Below are 10,339 nucleotides of genomic sequence, written 5' to 3'. Positions count from 1 at the left end.
CCATACGAATTTTTGCGCTTTTTTCATAAGCCTCAGCATCGGCTGGATTCTTTCTGCTAACTTAGGCATAAAACGTGACAACGCAGTTAGCCTCCCTACCAATCTCTGTATCTCCTTGATGTTGGCTGGACTCCTCATGTTAACAACCGCTTGGCACTTGTCGGGGATGGCCTCTATTCCCCTTTGGGTTAGCATGAAACCCAGGAACTTCCCGTCTGCAACCCCGAAAACACACTTTTCTGGATTCAGTCTCATGTCATACTTCCGTAGGGCTGCCAAGACCTCGTCCAAATCTTTGACGTGTTGCTCGAGTGAATCTGACATGACTACCATGTCGTCGACGTAAACCCCCATACACTTTCCGATGAGATGACGAAACACCTTGTCCATCAGCCGCTGGTATGTGGCTCCAGCATTCTTTAGCCCAAAAGGCATGACTTCATAGTAAAAGTTAGTTTCCTCTGTGATGAATGCCGTTTTTTCTTTGTCAGGAGGATACATTGGGATCTGATTGTACCCAGAGTATGCGTCCAAAAAACTAAGCACCTTGTGTCCAGCTGCACTGTCTACCAATCTGTCGATGCTTAGGAGAGGGTATGTGTCTTTAGGGCACGCCTTGTTCAGGTTGGTGTAGTCTGTACACATCCGCCATTTTCTATTTGCCTTTTTTACCAACACTACGTTGGCCAGCCAGGTCGTGTAGGTGGCCTCCTTAATGAAGCCTGCTGAAATTAACTTCTGTACCTCCACTTTGGCTGCTTCCCTTTTTTCTCCTCCCATCTTCCTTCTCTTCTGTGCAACAGGCCGAGCTTCCCGAAAAATAGACAGTTTGTGACTGACTACTTTTGGGTCAATGCCTGGCATGTCGGCCGCACTCCAGGCGAACAAATCAACGTTCCTCTGTAACACTTCCCGCATCTCGGGGGTCTCTACAAGTGTCCTACTGACATGGGTGTATCAATGCTCATCGAAATGGAATTCTTCTGTGCTTTCGATTGGTTCCACCCTCTCCTCGCTGCTGACCCGCGAATCCAGGTCTACTTCTACTTATTTTTATCTAAACTATTTTAAAATTTAAAAACACTCCTGGAATTTGTAACCAAATATATTTTTGAATATACACAGAAATAGCATTCCTAAGTATACTATTTCTAAAATACGATTACAAGAATCTAAGACTACTTTCGTTTTACATTTTTTGTATCACCAAAACTTTTTCTCCTTATAATGATGGTTAAGATCACAATCTATAAATTTGGAACAATAGCCAGGGTACATAAAACTAAAACATACGTTGCAATGTAAATAAGTATTGAGATAAAAATACCAAACTGGGAAAAGAATATATGTACTTTTGCCAAAATTTAGCCCTTCTTATATTCTGTTAAAACTCAGAATACAATTTGAATACTATAATTACAGATATTTGAAAAACTATTGAGATATTTGATTTTCTTTATATAAATATTGTTTAGCTTGAGTTATGGTGAATTCTCGGATATCAGAACTATTTACTTTGCTTTTACTTTTCGTACTTACGAGCAATGAGGTTTTGCCTCAGTCTTTACAAAAATACCTATCTTTCCCTGACATGATTGAAGGATCATTAATTTAGCTTGATAATATACAACAAATACTTGACCAGAATTCACAAAGCATTTATAAAGCATTTTATTTGAACTGAAACAATTTTACGATTTTATTCAATCATCCTATAATTTTACCATGATCATGGATGGTATTTGAATTAAATATTTTAAGGAGTACATTTGCAACACAGGGGGGAATCTTTCGGTGTGTTGATGTTTTTGAATCCTTAAACTTTGTCTCCAAATAAGACATCATGCATAATTGTTTTCGAAATGCCCTAAAGATTCATGATTACCTCTGAAAAGATTTATATAAGGGAGCCAGTTGAAGATATCATTTTCCATCTTCAAACTAAACCAGTTGAAGATGGCATCTTCCATCTTCAAACTTTTCCTGTCATCAATCATTCTCTGTACCATGTTGCAGCCATACACCGAAGCTCTCAGAAAGGCAAGCATGTTATGTTACTCTTCAACTCCTTATCTGACCACACAGTAGCCATTGTTTCACAATCACAATTTCACATTTTGCTGCTAGATATATACATACAATGCTTCACAATTGTTTTGCTTTATTTTGATTCTTTGTAGCAGACCTATATTGTATACTTGGGAGAACACTCTCATGGTCAAACTCCTTCCCTTCGTGATCTTGAGTCAGCCACAAATTCTCACCATCATTTACTGGCTCCAGTCTTGGGAAGGTATATGTAGAATCTTCTACCATTGGTTCATTCAAGTCCTATGCATAAAAAAAAAAAAAAACTTTGTTGAAGAATAACTCACTTTGAGTACTTTCATATCTCTTGAGCAAGATTAGTTTGAATAAACATCTAAAACATGATCAGAGTGCATATAAAAAAGAATCTAAGAACTTCTGTTTATCTGTGATATTATTAGCTAGTTTATTACCTGAATAGTTTTTCTTCTTTTTTTGTTCGCAGCCATGAGAAAGCAAAGGAAGTAGTGATATACTCGTACAATAAGCACATCAATGGCTTTGCTGCACTGCTTGAAGAGGAAGAGGCATCAGAGATTGCAAGTGAGAAAAATGATTTGTATTTTTGTAGCCATATTCTGTAAATCTTTTAGGTATAATTGGAGTTATAACACCATTTTGAAGACACAAGTACTATGTTTGGATGTATTGGTGCAGAAAATCCAAGTGTAATTTCTGTATTCTTGAGCAAAGAGTATAAATTGCACACTACCAGATCATGGGACTTTCTTGGCATGGAAAAATATGGAGGAATTCCTACAGAATCCGCTTGGTTGAAAGGAAAATTCGGAGAAGATACAGTTATTGCTAATCTGGATTCAGGTAAATCCTACCCTACACTTTAGTTGATCATAATACAAGAGAATTTGTTAGGAGAAAGAGGCTCTAAAATGGAAAACTTATTCACTTTTCATTGTGATTATTCATGCCATAAGCAATACAATTTATAGGTTTACAATTTTCGTCCGTTGTACTCCCAACGGCTATAAACGACTAGTACATTAACTACCCAACGGCTAGTGCATTAACTATTCAACGGCTAGTACATTAACCACCCAACGGCTAGTACATTAACCACCCAACGGCTAATACATTTAAGTTTATTAAAATAAAAACCCAACAAAACTCCCCCGTAAGCTTAAATGTTTCTTTTATCCTCCATCCCGATCAGTTTCTTGCAGTTATTGAACAACATAGTCGGTAGTGGTTTTGTAAAAAAATCTGCAATTTGATCTCGGCTTCCCACGTGCACCAGCTCCACATTGCCTTCCCTTTACCTGTTCTCGGATGAAATGAAAACGCACATCAATGTGCTTGCTCCTTTCATGGTTGACCGGATTCTTCGCCAACTCAATGGCCGACTTGTTGTCCACTCGTATCACAGTATCTTCTTCTTGTTTCATCTCTAGTTTGCTTAGAAGATTTCTAAGCCATACCGCATGACATACACACCATGATGCTGCAACATACTCAGCTTCACATGTTGATAATGTTACTATGGGTTGCTTCTTTGAAAGCCAAGTGAACGCTGTGTGGCCCATGAAAAATACATACCCGGATGTACTTTTCCGGTCGTCTACATCTCCGCACCAATCACTATCTGAGTACCCTACAAGTTCGTAGTTGTCTGACTTAGTATAGTATAGTCCGAGTGATATTGTTCCTCGAATATACCTTAGTATTCGCTTCAGAACCTTCCAATGATTGTAGCTCGGCTCCTCCATATACCGACTTACTATACCAACACTTAGTAGTAAGTCTGGCCTTGTACTCGTCAGATAGCGAAGGCTTCCAACCAAGCTTCGGTACTTGTTGGCATCAACTCGGTCTCCTCCATCAAACTTCGAGAGTTTTGTACCCGGTTCCATTGGGGTCGAAACCGGGTTGCAGTTTGTCATCTTGAACTTGTTCAAGATCTCCTCGGCATACCTTTCTTGGGACACAAAAATGCCTTTCTCACCCTGTTTGACTTCCAAGCCAAGGAAGTACTCCATCAATCCCATGTCTGTCATCTCAAACTCCTTTGTCATTATGTCTTTGAATTCTTGAATCATCTCAACATTGTTCCCCATGAATATGAGGTCATCTACATAAAGAGCAACAAACATTACATCACCTTTACTTTTCTTTATGTACAGAGCATGTTCATATGGACATTGCTCATATCCTTTCTTCTTGAAGTACTTGTCAATGCGGTAATTCCATGCCCGAGGAGCTTGCTTCAACCCATAAAGCGCTTTCTTCAATCTTAGTACTTTCTTCTCTTCTCCTCTTCTCATGTATCCCAGTGGTTGTTCAACATAAACTTCTTCCTCTAGGATTCCGTTCAGAAATACTGACTTCACGTCCATCTGATAGATTGACCATTTGTGTTGAGCTGCCATTGAAATTAGCAGTCGAACTGTCTCCATTCTAGTGACTGGCGCAAACACCTCAGCATAGTCAATTCCCTCCTTTTGTTTATAGCCTTTAGCAACAAGTCGGGCTTTGTAACGCTCTATTTCACCTTGAGCATTCATCTTCTTCTTATATACCCATTTCACACCAATGGGCCGAGCTCCTGTGGGGGGATTGGACAACTCCCACGTGTTATTGCGCTCAATTGCATCGATCTCCTCATCCATTGCAAGTCTCCACTTCTCATCTTGCACCGCCTCCTCAAAGGTTATGTTCTCAGAACCTGCCAAAAGACAAACAACATGTACCTGTTCAGTAGACTCATACAATTCTTGTATGGTTCGTATTCTGGGTCGTCGGGGTTCATCTTCATCGTTAGTGGTTTCAAAATTTTCTGTAGCCGGTGGTATAGCAATTGACGGGCTAGTATCTCCACTCATCTCTTCAACTGAGTTGTTCCAACTCCACTCATTGGCTTCATCTACTCGAACATCACGACTTACTATCACTTTTTGGTTTATTGGGTCTAACAATTTGTAGGCTTTTGTCATCTCATCATACCCAATAAACATATACTTCTTGCACTTATCCTCGAGTTTCGTTCTTTGCTGACTTGGTACGTGGGCATATGCTACACTGCCAAACACCTTGAGATGAGACACATTCGGCTTTTGTCCACTCCATACTTCTTGTGGTGTCTTTTCATTCAACCTTGCATGTGGACACCTATTTTGTATATAAATGGCACATTGTACGGCTTCTGCCTAAAACTCCTTTGGCATATTCTTACTCTTCATCATGGACCGAACCATATAAAGAATAGTTCGGTTTTTCCTCTCAGCTACACCATTCTGTTGTGGTGAGTATGAGGCTGTCAAAAATCTTCTTATGCCGTGCTCATCACAGTACTTCATGAACTCTGTTGATGTGAACTCGCCTCCCCTATCAGACCGAACAGCCTTAATGTGTTTGTTTGTCTCCTTCTCCACCATCACTCTAAACTTCTTGAACACCTTGAATACCTCAGACTTTTCCTTCAAGAAGTAGACCCATGTCTTTCGTGAAAAATCATCTACAAAAGAAATAAAGTATCTCTTACCACTGAAGGATTCAGGAGTAATTGGTCCACACACGTCGGTATGAATTAGGCCCAGTTGTTCCTTTGCTTGGTACTTGGCATTTCTCGGAAACGAAGTCCTCGATTGTTTGCCGAGTATACATTCTTCACACAATTTACTTTTGAACTCCATGCTTGGCAACCCATGCACCATACCTTTTTTCACCAGTTCCATCAGCCCATCAAAATGTAAGTGACCAAACCGGAAGTGCCACATCATTGTCTCATCCTGGACATCAAGTTTCAAACACTTCTCTTGTATGATCTTTAATTCCAACTTATACATTTGGTTTTTCTTCATCTCTACACGAGCAATCAAACGTCCAAGTTTGTCCTTCAAGTCTAGTACTCGGTCTTTCATTAACACCGAGTAACCCTTTTCCATCAACTGTCCCATGCTCAAAATGTTACTTTTGAGATCAGGTACATAGTATACGTCTCGAATTTCCCCAACTCGACCATCCTTCTGCAAGTACCAGATCGTTCCTCGACCTTTTACCGCAACCTTTGAATCATCTCCAAAAGACACATCTCCAGCTTCTACTTTTGCTAAGTCTTTAAAGAAGTGCTCATCTCCGCACATGTGGTTACTTGCACCTGTGTCAAGGTACCACACCGAGTTGGTTGAACTGCTTTGTTGTCCTGTCGAGTTGTTCAATTGCATATCCTCGGCTATTGACATCATCAACAACCCTCCATTCTCTTCAACATCTTCTGTGAGAAAATTGGTCGTCACTTCCTTCTTACTTTCAGATCGACACTCTTTTGCAAAGTGCCCAACTTTACCACAATTGTAACACCTATCCGAGTTACAATCCTTTGCATAGTGACCGTACTTGCCACACTTGTAGCACTCAACGTTTGAGTTGCTCACCCGACCTCCTCTCCATGAACAGCGTCCTCTTTCGCGCCAATTTTGGTTGTTGGTATGTTCTCTCTCTCCTTCCTGTCCGCCTCGACCTCGGCCACTGCGACCGTTTCCTCTACCTCCCCGACCTCTTCCTCTGCTTTGAGTGTTCTGAGTATAAAACGCCTTTTTCTCCTGGAAATTTGTCTTTGCTTGGAGTGCTTGGCCAAAGTAGTCTTCCTTCGTCTTTCTTCTTCTCTGTTCATACGCTTCCAAGGACCCAGCAAGCTCCTCCACCGTGAGTTTTGAGAGGTCTTTGGATTCCTCTATGGCACACACAATGTTGTCAAAGTCAATTGTCAATGACCTCAAAATTTTCTCCACAACTCGGTTTGCAGGCAACGGCTCCCCATTCTTGCCGAGTTGGTTTGCTACCGTCCCCACCCGAGATATGAACTCGGTTACCCCTTCGTTCTCCTTCATCAGCAGCCTCTCAAACTCTTCTCTGAGAGCTTGAAGACGAACCTGTTTCACACGGTCATCTCCCTTATATGTTTTCTCCAGGATCTCCCACGCCTCTTTTGAAGTCGTAGTGTTTGCTAACTTCTCAAGGCCTGCATCGTCCACAGCTCGGTACAATGCATACATAGCTTTCCTGTCTTTGACTCGTGTTTTTCTCAATGAAGCAATATGGGCGACTGTCTGTTCATCAGAATCCTCTGGCTCTTCGAAGCCACTTTCAACTACATCCCATACGTCTTGGGATCCGAGGTTGGCCTTCATCTGCATGCTCCACTTATCGTAGTTGGCTTTTTGTGTCAACTGGGGTAAGGACATATTGTTGGCCATCACTCTCTCACTATTTGTTTCACTCAGACACTCGGGTAACTGACTCTCTCTAACACTCAAGAACAACCTAGCTTTCTCTAGCTCTCTGGCTGTCTACCTAGCTCTTGATACCACTTTGTTAGGAGAAAGAGGCTCTAAAATGGAAAACTTATTCACTTTTCATTGTGATTATTCATGCCATAAGCAATACAATTTATAGGTTTACAATTTTCGTCCGTTGTATTCCCAACGGCTATAAACGACTAGTATTAACTACTCAACGGCTAGTGCATTAACTATTCAACGGCTAGTACATTAACCACCCAACGGCTAATACATTTAAGTTTATTAAAATAAAAACCCAACAGAATTTAGATATGAAATATTACCTTAGAAACGTCATTGGAATTGTTTGTCAAGTTAGCAAAAAATATTTATGTTGGCGAGATAAATAGATGGAAGGAGCAAAATATATACCGGAACTAATCCAAACATTAAACTGAAACAATCAAACTCAAACTAAAATAGTAACATAGTACAGGAAACTGTATTTTAGCCTAACATTTTTGTTGAACAGGCGTTTGGCCCGAACACCCAAGTTTCAGCGACAACGGATTTGGCCCTCTGCCATCAACGTGGCGTGGGAACGGGGTCTGTCAGATTGACCATGTTTCTCCTCCAAACAAGACTTTCTGTAACAGGTCATTTTCTCTCTTATAATTCCACTAAACACAACCCTTTCATAGTGTATCTGAAATTTTCAAATGTCAACGTACAAGTTAGTGTAATCAATCAGGTGTTGCATTTTTGTATATGTTTTCATCAGAATGAAATAGTTTCAGTTGAAGTTTTGATTACCATCTTTGAAAAAAGTACTCATTACAGAACTATGTTACATGATGAAGCAGGAAGTTGATAGGAGCAAGAATCTTCAGCAGTAGTTACGAGGCACATTATGGGAAACTTGATCCTTCAAAACTCGTATCGCTGCATACAAAGTGTGTTGGTCTGCAAATGATGCTGGTGGCTGCCATGAAGCAGATATTCTACAAGCCTTTGATCATGCCATAAATGATGGTGTTGATGTCATCTCTGCCTCCCTCGGTGGCTCTAATCCTTATATTGAATCCTTCTTCACAGATGCGGTTTCCATAGGGGCATTCCATGCAGTTGCTAGAAACATAGTTGTAGTTTGTTCCGCCGGGAATGATGGACCAGCACCTAGAACTGTCATAAATGTTGCACCCTAGCACAATCGACAGGGATTTTCTCACCAACATTTCTCTCGGTAGAAACCACCACCTTAAGGTAAATTTACATGTTTCTGTTATCATTAACTGGAAGAGATATGATTAAAGGAAAAACCATGCTGCATATATAATCTGGTTTAATTGGATTGCATGTATGTATGAATATCAGGGAGCGAGTCTTAATAGAGGCTTACCATCACGGAAATATTATCCATTGGTTCATGCTGCCAATGCTAGACTTCCTAATTCCACAACCGATGACGCGTAAGCTCGAATTCACCAAAACTTGCTTCTGATATTTGCTTTCATATTGGCGGCTTATTCACTAGCCACAAGTCCATCAAATCTACCATCAGATAAACGCCGTATTCCTTTCAATATGCAACAGGGAACTTCTATGGCATGCCCTCATGTTGCTGGTATCGCAGGTCTTCTCAAAACACTTCATCCTGATTGGAGCCCAGCAGCTATTAAATCAGCCATTATGACTACTGGTAAGTTTGCAAAAATATTTCTTTCCATTCTTGTTCTTCTGTTGACATCATTCAAACACAATACACTTCTTATATGTGTGATTCTGTTATAAAGAGAATGAGATTAGATGGATGAAACTTCTTGTAAATGAGAACAAACTTTAATACTATGTTGTGATTAGATGATGAAAAAGAAAATTAAACTTTTGAAGAGCTTTTCTTGATAACAACAACCTACCGATTCGAGACGCATTTGATCAGATAGCAAGTCCGTTTGAATATGGCTCTGGACATATTCAGCCTAACCTTGCAATGGACCCTGGACTTGTTTATGATATGAGAACAAGGGATTAGTTGGACTTCATATGCGCTCATGATGACAGCCAAAATTTTCTCAGATACTTTAGCCGCATCTCGTACAATTGCCCAGAGTCCTACAACATTGAAAATCTCAACTATCCTTCTATCACAGTAGCAAATCGAGGGATGAACCCTATAAATGTTACTCGGACAGTTACCAATGTGGGGACTCCAACTAGCACATATGTTGTTAAAGCTAACATAACTGAGGGATTTAAGGTTCTTGTTGAACCAAGTTCGTTGACTTTTAAGACTGTTGGAGAAAAGAAGACATTTCGGGTTATTCTTCAGGCAATGAGTTGGCCCAGTAACGGTTTCCCAGTATTTGGGAACTTGTCTTGGACAGATGGAAATCACACAGTAACCAGTCCTATTGTAGTCCTTTAACCTCAGAAATTACTCTCAGGAACAATATCATTTACCATCTCAGTATTTTTATTGTGTTTGTCTTTGATGTTATTAGGATGCAAGTCTAATGTGTTTTTTCACTATTGGAATGTTGTATCGAACTTCGTTTTATTGGAGCTTTGCTTGTATTAGGCACCCTCAAATTGTGCATGGAGCTCATATGCTGGGTTTATTCTAACTACTAGGATTTGAGAAGTTTTCATGTGAATTTGTTACTTTATTTTGAATTGTTTTAATGGTTCAAACACATCACTCTTCCTCTGATAAAGGGAATCCAGACCCTCCGTTTTAGATTATCAATAAAGGATACTTGTTTCCTCCAAGGTATTCAGTTTGAAGGGTTCACACATCTGCCTATAATTGTGTGAATTGCATTATCTTTACGTTTTCCTTTTTTGAAGTGATGAAATACAGAGTGAAAGCAAAAAGTATATCAGTAGTCTTTCTTACACACCTTGACCTTTATTTACAAGGGTTGTTACATCACAAAAGTTTATTTACAAGAGCTATTATATCAGAAGAGGATGAGGTCATGGAAACCTCAAATTTTCAAAATGCTCAAGGGCGGAGG

General features: G+C 40.0%; 1 pseudogene across 1 annotated transcript; it reads left to right on the top strand.

Moving 5' to 3' along the window:
- The first annotated feature begins 1,718 nt into the window (after window positions 1-1,718).
- LOC114170125 (subtilisin-like protease Glyma18g48580) lies at window positions 1,719-9,980 on the top strand (annotated as a pseudogene). The gene is made up of 12 exons (XR_014986596.1): window positions 1,719-2,040; window positions 2,184-2,293; window positions 2,534-2,631; window positions 2,746-2,910; window positions 3,979-4,073; window positions 4,227-4,283; window positions 6,356-6,747; window positions 7,014-7,220; window positions 7,855-7,928; window positions 8,319-8,506; window positions 8,916-9,021; window positions 9,215-9,980. The product of XR_014986596.1 is annotated as a subtilisin-like protease Glyma18g48580 (transcript).
- The last annotated feature ends 359 nt before the right edge of the window (window positions 9,981-10,339 follow it).

Source organism: Vigna unguiculata, chromosome 11 (genome assembly GCF_037176805.1).
Source record: "Vigna unguiculata cultivar grain cowpea cultivar isolate G323 ecotype 2 chromosome 11, ASM3717680v1, whole genome shotgun sequence".
In the NCBI taxonomy this organism is placed as follows: domain Eukaryota; kingdom Viridiplantae; phylum Streptophyta; class Magnoliopsida; order Fabales; family Fabaceae; genus Vigna; species Vigna unguiculata.
The sequence above is the reverse complement of the archived record's forward strand: the minus strand, read 5'-3'. Positions and strand labels throughout refer to the sequence as shown.